This window comes from Bactrocera oleae, chromosome 2 (genome assembly GCF_042242935.1).
Source record: "Bactrocera oleae isolate idBacOlea1 chromosome 2, idBacOlea1, whole genome shotgun sequence".
NCBI classification, from domain to species: domain Eukaryota; kingdom Metazoa; phylum Arthropoda; class Insecta; order Diptera; family Tephritidae; genus Bactrocera; species Bactrocera oleae.
In genome coordinates, this window is record NC_091536.1 from 35806312 (window position 1) to 35824414 (window position 18103).

At 30.5% G+C, this 18103-nt stretch overlaps 1 protein-coding gene and 2 long non-coding RNA genes across 5 annotated transcripts in view; 2 read left to right on the top strand and 1 right to left on the bottom strand.

Annotated features, from left to right (window-relative positions):
• The window catches only part of LOC118680071 (trypsin-1), a 283757-nt gene that overhangs the window by 132662 nt on the left and 132992 nt on the right, over positions 1-18103 (bottom strand). The gene's annotated exons all lie outside the window — the stretch shown is intronic.
• Positions 4846-9483, top strand: LOC138858925 (uncharacterized). The gene is made up of 2 exons (XR_011397953.1): positions 4846-5693; positions 6852-9483. It is a non-coding gene; the product is annotated as an uncharacterized lncRNA (long non-coding RNA).
• Positions 15702-18103, top strand: part of LOC118680080 (uncharacterized) — a 62719-nt gene continuing 60317 nt past the window's right edge. The window contains exon 1 of the long non-coding RNA XR_011397952.1: positions 15702-16547. This is a non-coding gene — a long non-coding RNA (uncharacterized lncRNA). The remainder of the gene's footprint in view (positions 16548-18103) is intronic.

The window sequence follows — 18103 nt, forward strand, 5'->3', positions numbered from 1 at the left end:
ATTAAAAATTATAATAATTTTGTGAATCATATATGTATGTACAAGTGACATTGCTACACTCACTCAAATCATAAATATCTCTAATACGCTCTCATACGATATGAGTAAAAACAATCAAGGTAGAAGTTGTTATCGAGAGTTTAGCTTAGTTCTTAAGCAAACATTCAAATGAAATAATGTAAATTAAGCATACAATTGTTAATAAATATCAAATTAAATCGTATAGTTTAAAAATATTACTGGCGCAGTCGGTAGGATCTACGAAAAAGATCCTTTAAACGAATCTACTATTAAAAATTATTAATAAGGATATTAATTAAAGTAAAGTTAATAAAAAAAAAAATTAAAAAAACTAACGCTGAATAAAATACAATATATTGTTCAATGTCATTGTAAGGCCGATCAATGGCATGTAAAAGTCAGCTTATTGTGTTCAATATCATGCCAATGTCAATGTAAGTAAAGAACAGATTAATGTAAAAGGAAGAGAACCACAAAACAAAACAGAAATTAAATAAAAACAGTTCCGATGATTTACTCGAAGATTAACTAAATAAGAGAACATGCTCAAACATTCCTCTTAGTGTTTGAAATCAAATAAATAAAAAGAGAGTTTTAAAACAAATACTAATAGATTAAATAACAATTTTGCCGATATATATTACTTAACATTGTTAAGATAATTTGATATAAACAAAAAAAAACAAAAAACACACGGTTTAAATCAATAATTTAACCTAACCTATACACTGCTCTTATAAATGAGCAGCGTCGAGGAAGAGTTAGAAGTTGTAGACAAAAAATTAAGTTTTCTTAGTATAAATAAAGAAACAATAATGACTGAAGGAAAAGATAAGCGCGATCTCGTCATGCAAACCATTAGGCTGATTCAACCGTTTGACGACAACATAAACTACTTAGCAACCCATTTTTCATCGCCAGTTATCATTCGTTTTAAAAATGGATAATTTTCATTAAATTTCTTTAGCAAATCGCAGCTGTTAATGCGTTGCGTTAAATGCGTTTCTTTCAGTTCGTGAGGAACCCATGTATCGAGTTTTGAACATAGCCAAGTTGTTTTAAGTGATTTTCAATGCATGTATGTGATACCTGAAGCTTCTCTGCAATCTCACGTGTTGTACTGTGACCGAACCGATTATTGCTTTATTTAGGTCGTCATCAACTTCAACTGCACGACCAGAGCGTTTTTCATCTTTGAATGAAAAAATCACCAGAACGAAATTTGGCAAACTAATTTTGACACTGCCGTTCTTTTATGGCTTTATCGCCATATACAGCACATAACGTTTTGTGAGCTTGCGATGCGTTTTTCCCTTTGTGAATATAAAAAAGCAATATATGACGAAAATGTTCCTTTTGATCTTCCATTTTTCAACGAACGCCAAACGAAAACTACGAAACCGATCAAAAAAACTTTTTTTTTTACTGATTGACAGCTGAATTGCCAATTATCAAATAACAAAATGTGTTTTACATTTGGACTACGCCAGCAAACCTAAAAATTCAACTGAAGACATTTATGAGTGAAATCCGCTTTAATTATTGTACTTAGTTGCCAACCCAATGCATTGTTTGATAGTTAAATTTCTTCCAAGGTTAATTTGTTGGCTGAATCATCAATAGCACTTCAACTCAAGGGCAAATTTCTCCCTGTGTTTTGACGATATCCCATTACTTCCTTTATTATTGGTGAGTTTATTTTTGAACACTGACACACTCTAACACATTACAAAAATACAATCTACTCCCGAGAACACCACATACAAATCCACACCACCCACCGAGGGAAACCAACATACACCACGCACGTAAATACATCCTAATCTCACCACTCTCTCTGCACAATCTACAAAAAGGATCGACGACTTGTTACGGGCCTTTTAAGCTTTAGAAAAAAATATATGTGAACAGAGAGTTTTTTTGCTGCTCTATCACTAACAAAAATTGGAAAACAATGAAAATGAAATGAAAAACGCGAAATTGAAATGTATTTGACGAAATATTTTGTGATGGCATGCTTTTTAATTGAGAATTATAAAAAACAAGCAAAATCAATTGTTTTAATATATTGCAAAATCACAAAGAAGGGTTTAAACAGTTTCTGCATATATTTAACGGATGCATTTATAATAATATTTAATCTTAATAAATGTTAGGTATTTTAATTTAAATTCTTAAAAATTATTTTTTTGTTCGATTTGGCTACAATAAAAAATGTTGTAAAAACGCAAATTTTGAGGCGCTCTCACACTGGAATAAGTTGGGCATACCTTTAATCCTGGTTGCAATGATAAAAATTCCTGAATAACTTTCATATATAGTAAGATAATAAAAATATTTTAGACAATAGTTACTTCTCTTTTATTCAATAAAAGAAAAAAAAATTGTTTACCTATCGGTAACCATGCTCAAAAAGTGTAACTTGAATTACTATCAAAGAAAAAACTTTAATTAATATCAAAGAAAAAAATACTGCACAAAAATAAATAAATTATTATAATCGCATAAACTGATTGAAAATGCTATGCAATAGCTTTACCATTTTACCAAATTTCCAAAATTTTTTCCTGTGTGACGATATCTGTACCGGAAGCTGTTTTTCAAACCGAGCGTTTTCCGTCACTAACTATTATTATAACACTGTAGAGTTTAACGTAAAAAAACAAGTGTGTCTACATTAAAAGGTCTAAACTCGACAATCTTAATTCTGCATTATTTCTTTAATTCGGGAGTACGTGCAGTAAAGGTAAAAGTGGTGGGTGCCTTTGTTTAAAATAACAACAGTTTAACTATGGGCTTTCGAGCCCTCGTGGATAGCACTATGAGTTGTTAAAGAGAAAATAAAAAAACCAAAAAGAAGTACAGTGAAAATGTGTGTGCGAAAAAAAACTCAATTAAATAAATAAAAACTAAAAAAAAAAAGAAAAAAGAGTGGCGAAATCGTGACTTGCGAAATAAAAAAATTTGTTAAAAAACAACAAAAGTATAGTAACGTAACAGGGTATGACAGTTATGGAAACAAAAAAAAATTAATTTATGTACATGTGTATAAAATAACAAAAAGTACAGCAAAAAGAAACCAACTAAGTGCTGTCAAAAAGGAAAAATTAAAATTGTACATATACAAGTGCAAAATAAGTGCAGTGCAGTGGATATACACATATAACTAAAAGCCCGCGAATGATGCTTAAAAATTTAAAAAAGTACAATAAATATTAAAAACACACAAGACAATAAAAATAACAAAACGGACGCGAATCTTAATATAAAACATAAATATAATACGCGGGTGCGATACAAATATACACATATATGTATAAAAACTGATAAAAAAAAAGCAAAGTGAAAAGGGCTAAGCTTAAACTACAAAAGAAATTAAAACATATTACCGAACAAAAAACAAAAACTTATGAAACTTATTTTGACAGCGCAATTGTAAAGTTAAAGTTGAAATTTAAGAGCGCTCTGCAATTGGTAAAGGAGCTTGGGTACCAATCTACTCAAAAACAGTCGCTCGTTGCCTAAATGACGCTGATTAACACAGTTACCGGCACGCGAAGAAACCGCTTATTAGCTAACGTAACCAACTAAGACGATTGCAGTTCGCTAAAGATCATATAGAATGTCTGATAAGGTGAAAAGTTGTTCTTTTCAGTGATGAGTCCAAATTTAATTTGATAGGAAGTGATGGCGTGTGTTACGTTCGACGCCCACGAAACACACGTCTTAAAAATTCGTATTGTTTGAATATAATCAAACATAGTGGCTATGTTAAGATCTGGGTATGCTTTTCTGCTTTTAGTTTGGGGTCACTTCATTGTATTAATGGTACCATGTATCGATAAGTGTACAGAGACATTATGAAATCGGTAATGCTGCCACATGCTGAATGGGAAATGCCACTTTAGTAAGTCTTCCAATGGGACAACGACCCGGAGCATACGACAAAAGTTATAAAAACTTGGTTCTAGAGGAATAAAGTGGAATAATGGGGTGGCTCAACGATCCCCAGACCTTAAGCCAATAGAAAATTGTAAAAAGGAAAATTGATCGCAGTAATGTGGAAAATGATGATCAGTTATTCCAAATAGTCTTGGAGGCATGGAGAAATATACCCCAAACCATAGTGGATAACCTTATAGCTTCTTTGAAATGCAATTGTTTTGTCTTATTGAATATAGATGTTTTTTTTTACACATACAAATAAACTGTGAAATTTTAATAAATTTGTTTGGTTTACCTTAATTTACATCCAATATTTAAAATAAAATTAAAATAGAAGGTCTCCGGCAATTACGGTCTGTGTAATCGACAGTATTTTTATGATCATATTTCAGTTGCAAATGTTTTGTCTGATACTGTACTGTGCAGAAAATCAGAGTGAGTTGTATCGATTCCTCTTATTGCACTTATATGTACATACATATGTATTTATGCCAAATTTTTTTTTTCTTCTATAAAAAACTGAAATAGTACTTAAATAGAGCGGTCACCAAACTGTTTTAATTTATGTGAAAAACCGAAAACAGTTTGGTATAATATATACTATGTATATATAAATACATATACATATAATTTAGATATATACTTATATACATACGTATGTATATCGAAAACAAATACTAAATATACTGATTGCCTTATATACCTTCATTTGTGTATTAAAAACACACTTTACCATCTAACAATATACAAAAATATTTCAATTATTTTTATAAAGCAAATAAATAAACCAGAAATTTGCATATATACATACGTATATGCACATTAATTTACAACAAAAATATATATTCGTACGTACATATTCATACATATACATTTTTACATATTAATATATATAATGTCACAACAACCATATATTATTTGAAAATATATTTTACATAATTGTCAAGAGCAATGCATTTACACACATAATTCAATTTTATCTATTTCAATATACCGTACAATATTATAAATTGATACATATATTCATATAAGAGTGCTGACGGGAAAATACCGGCACATAACCAATTGCAATTTCTCTCTCTCTCCGCACTGCAAACATACATATATACGGACATTTAAAAATACATAAGGTATAAAATCTGCCTACTGCGTAGTACCCAATGTAGGGTGGGTACTATTAAAATTAAAACAAAAGATATAAAATTCTAAAAACTGATCGTCAAATACGCAATTACATGAACGGTGCGGTACATAACATACGGAATATTTATAATAAAAATTATAATAATTTTGTGAATCATATATGTATGTACAAGTGACATTGCTACACTCACTCAAATCATAAATATCTCTAATACGCTCTCATACGATATGAGTAAAAACAATCAAGGTAGAAGTTGTTATCGAGAGTTTAGCTTAGTTCTTAAGCAAACATTCAAATGAAATAATGTAAATTAAGCATACAATTGTTAAGAAATATCAAATTAAATCGTATAGTTTAAAAATATTACTGGCGCAGTCGGTAGGATCTACGAAAAAGATCCTTTAAACGAATCTACTATTAAAAATTATTAATAAGGATATTAATTAAAGTAAAGTTAATAAAAAAAAAAATTAAAAAAAACTAACGCTGAATAAAATACAATATAATGTTCAATGTCATTGTAAGGCCGATCAATGGCATGTAAAAGTCAGCTTATTGTGTTCAATATCATGCCAATGTCAATGTAAGTAAAGAACAGATTAATGTAAAAGGAAGAGAACCACAAAACAAAACAGAAATTAAATAAAAACGGTTCCGAAGATTTACTCGAAGATTAACTAAATAAGAGAACATGCTCAAACATTCCTCTTAGTGTTTGAAATCAAATAAATAAAAAGAGAGTTTTAAAACAAATACTAATAGATTAAATAACAATTTTGCCGATATATATTACTTAACATTGTTAAGATAATTTGATATAAACAAAAAAAAAAAAACACACGGTTTAAATCAATAATTTAACTTAACCTATACACTGCTCTTATAAATGAGCAGCGTCGAGGAAGAGTTAGAAGTTGTAGACAAAAAATTAAGTTTTCTTAGTATAAATAAAGAAACAATAATGACTGAAGGAAAAGATAAGCGCGATCTCGTCATGCAAACCATTAGGCTGATTCAACCGTTTGACGACAACATAAACTACTTAGCAACCCATTTTTCATCGCCAGTTATCATTCGTTTTAAAAATGGATAATTTTCATTAAATTTCTTTAGCAAATCGCAGCTGTTAATGTGTTGCGTTAAATGCGTTTCATTCAGTTCGTGAGGAACCCATGTATCGAGTTTTGAACATAGCCAAGTTGTTTTAAGTGATTTTCAATGCATGTATGTGATACCTGAAGCTTCTCTGCAATCTCACGTGTTGTACTGTGACCGAACCGATTATTGCTTTATTTAGGTCGTCATCAACTTCAACTGCACGACCAGAGCGTTTTTCATCTTTGAATGAAAAAATCACCAGAACGAAATTTGGCAAACTAATTTTGACACTGCCGTTCTTTTATGGCTTTATCGCCATATACAGCACATAACGTTTTGTGAGCTTGCGATGCGTTTTTCCCTTTGTGAATATAAAAAAGCAATATATGACGAAAATGTTCCTTTTGATCTTCCATTTTTCAACGAACGCCAAACGAAAACTACGCAACCGATCAAAAAAACGGTTTTTTTTACTGATTGACAGCTGAATTGCCAATTATCAAATAACAAAATGTGTTTTACATTTGGACTACGCCAGCAAACCTAAAAATTCAACTGAAGACATTTATGAGTGAAATCCGCTTTAATTATTGTACTTAGTTGCCAACCCAATACATTGTTTGATAGTTAAATTTCTTCCAAGGTTAATTTGTTGGCTGAATTGACATCAATAGCACTTCAACTCAAGGGCAAATTTCTCCCTGTGTTTTGACGATATCCCATTACTTCCTTTATTATTGGTGAGTTTATTTTTGAACACTGACACACTCTAACATTTTACAAAAATACAATCTACTCCCGAGAACACCACATACAAATCCACACCACCCACCGAGGGAAACCAACATACACCACACACCTAAATACATCCTAATCTCACCACTCTCTCTGCACAATCTACAAAAAGGATCGACGACTTGTTACGGGCCTTTTAAGCTTTAGAAAAAAATATATGTGAACAGAGAGTTTTTTTGCTGCTCTATCACTAACAAAAATTGGAAAACAATGAAAATGAAATGAAAAACGCGAAATTGAAATGTATTTGACGAAATATTTTGTGATGGCATGCTTTTCAATTGAGAATTGTAAAACACAAGCAAAATCAATTGTTTTAATATATTACAAAATCACAAAGAAGGGTTTAAACAGTTTCTGCATATATTTAACGGATGCATTTATAATAATATTTAATCTTAATAAATGTTAGGTATTTTAATTTAAATTCATAAAAATTATTTTTTTGTTCGATTTGGCTACAATAAAAAATGTTGTAAAAACGCAAATTTTGAGGCGCTCTCACACTGGAATAAGTTGGGCATACCTTTAATCCTGGTTGCAATGATAAAAATTCCTGAATAACTTTCATATATAGTAAGATAATAAAAATATTTTAGACAATAGTTACTTCTCTTTTATTCAATTAAAGAAAAAAAAATTGTTTACCTATCGGTAACCATGCTCAAAAAGTGTAACTTGAATTACTATCAAAGAAAAAACTTTAATTAATATCAAAGAAAAAAATACTGCACAAAAATAAATAAATTATTATAATCGCATAAACTGATTGAAAATTCTATGCAATAGCTTTACCATTTTACCAAATTTCCAAAATTTTTCCTGTGCGACGATATCTGTACCGGAAGCTGTTTTTCAAACCGAGCTTTTTCCGTCACTAACTATTATTATAACACTGTAGAGTTTAACGTAAAAAAACAAGTGTGTCTACATTAAAAGGTCTAAACTCGACAATCTTAATTCTGCATTATTTCTTTAATTCGGGAGTACGTGCAGTAAAGGTAAAAGTGGTGGGTGCCTTTGTTTAAAATAACAACAGTTTAACTATGGGCTTTCGAGCCCTCGTGGATAGCACTATGAGTTGTTAAAGAGAAAATAAAAAAACCAAAAAGAAGTACAGTGAAAATGTGTGTGCGAAAAAAAACTCAATTAAATAAATAAAAACTAAAAAAAAAAGAAAAATGAGTGGCGAAATCGTGACTTGCGAAATAAAAAAATTTGTTAAAAAACAACAAAAGTATAGTAACGTAACAGGGTATGACAGTTATGGAAACAAAAAAAAATTAATTTATGTACATGTGTATAAAATAACAAAAAGTACAGCAAAATGAAACCAACTAAGTGCTGTCAAAAAGGAAAAATTAAAATTGTACATATACAAGTGCAAAATAAGTGCAGTGCAGTGGATATACACATATAACTAAAAGCCCGCGAATGATGCTTAAAAATTTAAAAAAGTACAATAAATATTAAAAACATACAAGACAATAAAAATAACAAAACGGACGCGAATCTTAATATAAGACATAAATATAATACGCGGGTGCGATACAAATATACACATATATGTATAAAAACTGATAAAAAAAAAGCAAAGTGAAAAGGGCTAAGCTTAAACTACAAAAGAAATTAAAACATATTACCGAACAAAAAACAAAAACTTATGAAACTTATTTTGACAGCGCAATTGTAAAGTTAAAGTTGAAATTTAAGAGCGCTCTGCAATTCGTAAAGGAGCTTGGGTACCAATCTACTCAAAAACAGTCGCTCGTTGCCTAAATGACGCTGATTAACACAGTTACCGGCACGCGAAGAAACCGCTTATTAGCTAACGTAACCAACTAAGACGATTGCAGTTCGCTAAAGATCATATAGAATGTCTGATAAGGTGAAAAGTTGTTCTTTTCAGTGATGAGTCCAAATTTAATTTGATAGGAAGTGATGGCGTGTGTTACGTTCGACGCCCACGAAACACACGTCTTAAAAATTCGTATTGTTTGAATATAATCAAACATAGTGGCTATGTTAAGATCTGGGTATGCTTTTCTGCTTTTAGTTTAGGGTCACTTCATTGTATTAATGGTACCATGTATCGATAAGTGTACAGAGACATTATGAAATCGGTAATGCTGCCACATGCTGAATGGGAAATGCCACTTTAGTAAGTCTTCCAATGGGACAACGACCCGGAGCATACGACAAAAGTTATAAAAACTTGGTTCTAGAGGAATAAAGTGGAATAATGGGGTGGCCCAACGATCCCCAGACCTTAAGCCAATAGAAAATTGTAAAAAGGAAAATTGATCGCAGTAATGTGGAAAATGATGATCAGTTATTCCAAATAGTCTTGGAGGCATGGAGAAATATACCCCAAACCATAGTGGATAACCTTATAGCTTCTTTGAGATGCAATTGTTTTGTCTTATTGAATATAGATGTTTTTTTTTACACATACAAATAAACTGTGAAATTTTAATAAATTTGTTTGGTTTACCTTAATTTACATCCAATATTTAAAATAAAATTAAAATAGAAGGTCTCCGGCAATTACGGTCTGTGTAATCGACAGTATTTTTATGATCATATTTCAGTTGCAAATGTTTTGTCCGATACTGTACTGTGCAGAAAATCAGAGTGAGTTGTATCGATTCCTCTTATTGCACTTATATGTACATACATATGTATTTATGCCAAATTTTTTTTTTCTTCTATAAAAAACTGAAATAGTACTTAAATAGAGCGGTCACCAAACTGTTTTAATTTATGTGAAAAACCGAAAACAGTTTGGTATAATATATACTATGTGTATATAAATACATATACATATAATTTAGATATATACTTATATACATACGTATATCGAAAACAAATACTAAATATACTGATTGCCTTATATACCTTCATTTGTGTATTAAAAACACACTTTACCATCTAACAATATACAAAAATATTTCAATTATTTTTATAAAGCAAATAAATAAACACGTATATGCACATTAATTTACAACAAAAATATATATTCGTACGTACATATTCATACATATACATTTTTACATATTAATATATATAATGTCACAACAACCATATATTATTTGAAAATATATTTTACATAATTGTCAAGAGCAATGCATTTACACACATAATTCAATTTTATCTATTTCAATATACCGTACAATATTATAAATTGATACATATATTCATATAAGAGTGCTTACGGGAAAATACCGGCACATAACCAATTGCAATTTCTCTCTCTCTCCGCACTGCAAACATACATATATACGGACATTTAAAAATACATAAGGTATAAAATCTGCCTACTGCGTAGTACCCAATGTAGGGTGGGTACTATTAAAATTAAAACAAAAGATATAAAATTCTAAAAACTGATCGTCAAATACGCAATTACATGAACGGTGCGGTACATAACATACGGAATATTTATAATAAAAATTATAATAATTTTGTGAATCATATATGTATGTACAAGTGACATTGCTACACTCACTCAAATCATAAATATCTCTAATACGCTCTCATACGATATGAGTAAAAACAATCAAGGTAGAAGTTGTTATCGAGAGTTTAGCTTAGTTCTTAAGCAAACATTCAAATGAAATAATGTAAATTAAGCATACAATTGTTAATAAATATCAAATTAAATCGTATAGTTTAAAAATATTACTGGCGCAGTCGGTAGGATCTACGAAAAATATCCATTAAACGAATCTACTATTAAAAATTATTAATAAGGATATTAATTAAAGGAAAGTTAATAAAAAAAAAAAAATTAAAAAAAACTAACGCTGAATAAAATACAATATAATGTTCAAGGTCATTGTAAGGCCGATCAATGTCATGTAAAAGTCAGCTTATTGTGTTCAATATCATGCCAATGTCAATGTAAGTAAAGAACAGATTAATGTAAAAGGAAGAGACCCACAAAACAAAAGAGAAATTAAATAAAAACGGTTCCGATGATTTACACGAAGATTAACTAAATAAGAGAACATGCTCAAACATTCCTCTTAGTGTTTGAAATCAAATAAATAAAAAGAGAGTTTTAAAACAAATACTAATAGATTAAATAACAATTTTGCCGATATATATTACTTAACATTGTTAAGATAATTTGATATAAACAAAAAAAAAAAACACACGGTTTAAATCAATAATTTTACTTAACCTATACACTGCTCTTATAAATGAGCAGCGTCGAGGAAGAGTTAGAAGTTGTAGACAAAAAATTGAGTTTTCTTAGTATAAATAAAGAAACAATAATGACTGAAGGAAAAGATAAGCGCGATCTCGTCATGCAAACCACTAGGCTGATTCAACCGTTTGACGACAACATAAACTACTTAGCAACCCATTTTTCATCGCCAGTTATCATTCGTTTTAAAAATGGATAATTTTCATTAAATTTCTTTAGCAAATCGCAGCTGTTAATGCGTTGCGTTAAATGCGTTTCTTTCAGTTCGTGAGGAACCCATGTATCGAGTTTTGAACATAGCCAAGTTGTTTTAAGTGATATTCAATGCATGTATGTGATACCTGAAGCTTCTCTGCAATCTCACGTGTTGTACTGTGACAATCCGAACCGATTATTGCTTTATTTAGGTCGTCATCAACTTCAACTGCACGACCAGAGCGTTTTTCATCTTTGAATGAAAAAATCACCAGAACGAAATTTGGCAAACTAATTTTGACACTGCCGTTCTTTTATGGCTTTATCGCCATATACAGCACATAACGTTTTGTGAGCTTGCGATGCGTTTTTCCCTTTGTGAATATAAAAAAGCAATATATGACGAAAATGTTCCTTTTGATCTTCCATTTTTCAACGAACGCCAAACGAAAACTACGCAACCGATCAAAAAAACTTTTTTTTTTACTGATGGACAGCTGAATTGCCAATTATCAAATAACAAAATGTGTTTTACATTTTGACTACGCCAGCAAACCTAAAAATTCAACTGAAGACATTTATGAGTGAAATCCGCTTTAATTATTGTACTTAGTTGCCAACCCAATACATTGTTTGATAGTTAAATTTCTTCCAAGGTTAATTTGTTGGCTGAATTGACATCAATAGCACTTCAACTCAAGGGCAAATTTCTCCCTGTGTTTTGACGATATCCCATTACTTCCATTATTATTGGTGAGTTTATTTTTTTCTTAACATTAAATTTGTAAACAAAATTGTGAGCATATCTTGTATGTTCGGTCGGCGATATTGATTGCTAATCAATCATTCATTCAATTATATTTCATCATGCCTTACCGTAAATCGCTCACAGGGAGAATACAGAGACAAATAAATTGAGAAAATATTCATTTGAGTAGAACAGGAAATATATTAATACTAAAAATTTAAATATAGTTGAAGTTGACGATAATGTTGATAATAATTCAGTTCCTTTGAGAAGATTCAGGTCAAATGTGCATTGGCAGAAATACCCCCAATTTTTATCCACTACAAGCACCACACACCACTCTACATGCAACACTGACACACTATAACACATTACAAAAATACAATCTACTCCCCGGAACACCACATACAAATCCACACCACCCACCGAGGGAAACCAACATACACCACACACGTAAATACATCCTAATCTCACCACTCTCTCTGCACAATCTACAAAAAGGATCGACGACTTGTTACGGGCCTTTTAAGCTTTAGAAAAAAATATATGTAAACAGAGGGTTTTTTTGCTGCTCTATCACTAACAAAAATTGGAAAACAATGAAAATGAAATGAAAAACGCGAAATTGAAATGTATTTGACGAAATATTTTGTGATGGCATGCTTTTCTATTGAGAATTATAAAAAACAAGCAAAATCAATTGTTTAATATATTGCAAAATCACAAAGAAGGGTTTAAACAGTTTCTGCATATGTTTAACAGATGGATGTATAATAATATTTAATCTTAATAAATGTTAGGTATTTTAATTTAAATTCTTAAAAATTATTTTTTTGTTCGATTTGGCTACAATAAAAAATGTTGTAAAAACGCAAATTTTGAGGCGCTCTCACACTGGAACAAAGTGGGCATACCTTTAATCCTGGTTGCAATGATAAAAATTCCTGAATAACTTTCATATATAGTAAGATAATAAAAATATTTTAAACAATAGTAACTTCTCTTTTATTCAATAAAAGAAAAAAAATTGTTTACCTATCGGTAACCATGCTCAAAAAGTGTAACTTGAATTACTATCAAAGAAAAAACTTTAATTAATATCAAAGAAAAAAATACTGCATAAAAAATAAATAAATAATTATAATCGCATAAACTGATTGAAAATGCTATGCAATAGCTTTACCACGGCAGTCCCTGAGTACCACCCGTATATTTTTCTTTCTTCGATCGCTATCATCGAGCCCACAAGAAATATCTGAGGTTTTTAAATTTCCAAAATTTTTCCTGCGCGACGATATCTGTACCGGAGAGCTGTTTTTCAAACCGAGCGTTTTCCGTCACTAACTATTATTATAACACTGTGGAGTTTAACGTAAAAAAACAAGTGTGTCTACATTAAAAGGTCTAAACTCGACAATCTTTATTCTGCATTATTTCTTTAATTCGGGAGTACGTGCAGTAAAGGTAAAAGTGGTGGGTGCCTTTGTGCAAAATAACAACAGTTTAACTATGGGCTTTCGAGCCCTCGTAGATAGCACTATGAGTTGTTAAAGAGAAAATAAAAAAACCAAAAAGAAGTACAGTGAAAATGTGTGTGCGAAAAAAAACTCAATTAAATAAATAAAAACTAAAAAAAAAGAAAAAAGAGTGGCGAAATAGTGACTTGCGAAATAAAAACATTTGTTAAAAAACAACAAAAGTATAGTAACGTAACAGGGTATGACAGTTAGGGAAACAAAAAAAAAATTAATTTATGTACATGTGTATAAAATAACAAAAAAGTACAGCAAAAAGAAACCAACTAAGTGCTGTCAAAAAGGAAAAATTAAATTTGTACATATACAAGTGCAAAATAAGTGCAGTGCAGTGGATATACACATATAACTAAAAGCCCGTGAATGATGCTTAAAAATATAAAAAAGTACAATAAATATTAAAAACACACAAGACAATAAAAATAACAAAACGGACGCGAATCTTAATATAAAACATAAATATAATACGCGGGTGCGATACAAATATACACATATATGTATAAAAACTGATAAAAAAAAAGCAAAGTGAAAAGGACTAAGCTTAAACTACAAAAGAAATTAAAACATATTACCGAACAAAACACAAAAACTTATGAAACTTATTTTGACAGCGCAATTGTAAGAGTTAAAAAAGTTGAAATTTAAGAGCGCTCTGCAATTGGTAAAGGAGCTTGGGTACCAATCTACTCAAAAACAGTCGCTCGTTGCCTAAATGACGCTGATTAACACAGTTACCGGCACGCGAAGAAACCGCTTATTAGGTAACGTAACCAACTAAGACGATTGCAGTTCACTAAAGATCATATAGAATGTCTGATAAGGTGAAAAGTTGTTCTTTTCAGTGATGAGTCCAAATTTAATTTGATAGGAAGTGATGGCGTGTGTTACGTTCGACGCCCACGAAACACACGTCTTAAAAATTCGTATTGTTTGAATATAATCAAACATAGTGGCTATGTTAAGATCTGGGAATGCTTTTCTGCTTTTAGTTTGGGGCCACTTCATTGTATTAATGGTACCATGTATCGATAAGTGTATAGAGACATTATGAAATCGGTAATGCTGCCACATGCTGAATGGGAAATGCCACTTAAGTAAGTCTTCCAATGGGACAACGACCCGGAGCATACGACAAAAGTTATAAAAACCTGGTTCTAGAGGAATAAAGTGGAATAAAGGGGTGGCCCAACGATCCCCAAACCTTAAGCCAATAGAAAATTGTAAAAAGGAAAATTGATCGCAGTAATGTGGAAAATGATGATCAGGTATTCCAAATTGTCTTGGAGGCATGGAGAAATATACCCCAAACCATAGTGGATAACCTTATAGCTTTTTTGTGATGCAATTGTTTTGTCTTATTAAATATAGATGTTTTTTTTTACACATACAAATAAACTGTGAAATTTTAATAAATTTGTTTTGTTTACCTTAATTTACATCCAATATTTAAAATATAATTAAAATAGAAGGTCTCCGGCAATCACGGTCTGTGTAATCGACAGTATTTTTATGATCATATTTCAGTTGCAAATGTTTTGTCCGATACTGTACTGTGCAGAAAATCAGAGTGAGTTGTATCGATTCCTCTTATTGCACTTATATGTACATACATATGTATTTATGCCAAATTTTTTTTTCTTCTATAAAAAACTGAAATAGTACTTAAATAGAGCGGTCACCAAACTGTTTTAATTTACGTGAAAAACCGAAAACAGTTTGGTATAATATATAATATGTATATATAAATACATATACATATAATTTAGATATATACTTATATACATACGTATATCGAAAACAAATACTAAATATACTGATTGCCTTATATACCTTCATTTGTGTATTAAAAACACACTTTACCATCTAACAATATACAAAAATATTTCAATTATTTTTATAAAGCAAATAAATAAACCAGAAATTTGCATACATACATACGTATATGCACATTAATTTACAACAAAAATATATATTCGTACGTACATATTCATACATATACATTTTTACATATTAATATATATAATGTCACAACAACCATATATTATTTGAAAATATATTTTACATAATTGTCAAGAGCAATGCATTTACACACATAATTCAATTTTATCTATTTCAATATACCGTACAATATTATAAATTGATACATATATTCCTAAAAGAGTGCTTACGGGAAAATACCGGCACATAACCAGTTGCAATTTCTCTCTCTCTCCGCACTGCAAACATACATATATACGGACATTTAAAAATACATAAGGTATAAAATCTGCCCACTGCGTGGTACCCAATGTAGGGTGGGAACTATTAAAATTAAAACAAAAGATATAAAATTCTAAAAACTGATCGTCAAATACGCAATTACATAAACGGTGCGGTACATAACATACGGAATATTTATAATAAAAATTATAATAATTTTGTGAATCATATATGTATGTACAAGTGACATTGCTACACTCACTCAAATCATAAATATCTCTAATACGCTCTCATACGATATGAGTAAAAACAATCAAGGTAGAAGTTGTTATCGAGAGTTTAGCTTAGTTCTTAAGCAAATATTCAAATGAAATAATGTAAATTAAGCATACAATTGTTAATAAATATCAAATTAAATCGTATAGTTTAAAAATATTACTGGCGCAGTCGGTAGGATCTACGAAAAATATCCTTTAAACGAATCTACTATTAAAAATTATTAATAAGGATATTAATTAAAGGAAAGTTAATAAAAAAAAAAAATTAAAAAAAACACGCTGAATAAAATACAATATAATGTTCAAGGTCATTGTAAGGCCGATCAATGTCATGTAAAAGTCAGCTTATTGTGTTCAATATCATGCCAATGTCAATGTAAGTAAAGAACAGATTAATGTAAAAGGAAGAGACCCACAAAACAAAAGAGAAATTAAATAAAAACGGTTCCGATGATTTACACGAAGATTAACTAAATAAGAGAACATGCTCAAACATTCCTCTTAGTGTTTGAAATCAAATAAATAAAAAGAGAGTTTTAAAACAAATACTAATAAATTAAATAACAATTTTGCCGATATCTATTACTTAACTTTGTTAAGATAATTTGATATAAACAAAAAAAAAAAACACACGGTTTAAACCAATAATTTAACTTAACCTATACACTGCTCTTATCAATGAGCAGCGTCGAGGAAGAGTTAGATGTTGTAGACAAAAAATTTAGTTTTCTTAGTATAAATAAAGAAACAATAATGACTGAAGGAAAAGATAAGCGCGATCTCGTCATGCAAACCATTAGGCTGATTCAACCGTTTGACGACAACATAAACTACTTAGCAACCCATTTTTCATCGCCAGTTATCATTCGTTTTAAAAATGGATAATTTTCATTAAATTTCTTTAGCAAATCGCAGCTGTTAATGCGTTGCGTTAAATGCGTTTCTTTCAGTTCGTGAGGAACCCATGCATCGAGTTTTGAACATAGCCAAGTTGTTTTAAGTGATTTTCAATGCATGTATGTGATACCTGAAGCTTCTCTGCAATCTCACGTGTTGTACTGTGACCGAACCGATTATTGCTTTATTTAGGTCGTCATCAACTTCAACTGCACGACCAGAGCGTTTTTCATCTTTGAATGAAAAAATCACCAGAACGAAATTTGGCAAACTAATTTTGACACTGCCGTTCTTTTATGGCTTTATCGCCATATACAGCACATAACGTTTTGTGAGCTTGCGATGCGTTTTTCCCTTTGTGAATATAAAAAAGCAATATATGACGAAAATGTTCCTTTTGATCTTCCATTTTTCAACGAACGCCAAACGAAAACTACGCAACCGATCAAAAAAACGGTTTTTTTTACTGATTGACAGCTGAATTGCCAATTATCAAATAACAAAATGTGTTTTACATTTGGACTACGCCAGCAAACCTAAAAATTCAACTGAAGACATTTATGAGTGAAATCCGCTTTAATTATTGTACTTAGTTGCCAACCCAATACATTGTTTGATAGTTAAATTTCTTCCAAGGTTAATTTGTTGGCTGAATTGACATCAATAGCACTTCAACTCAAGGGCAAATTTCTCCCTGTGTTTTGACGATATCCCATTACTTCCTTTATTATTGGTGAGTTTATTTTTTTCTTAACATTAAATTTGTAAACAAAATTGTGAGCATATCTTGTATGTTCGGTCGGCGATATTGATTGCTAATCAATCATTTATTCAATTATATTTCATCATGCCTTACCGTAAATCGCTCACAGGGAGAATACAGAGACAAATAAATAGAGAAAATATTCATTTGAGTAGAACAGGAAATATATTAATACTAAAAATTTAAATATAGTTGAAGTTGACGATAATGTTGATAATAATTCAGTTTCTTTGAGAAGATTCAGGTCAAATGTGCATTGGCAGAAATACCCC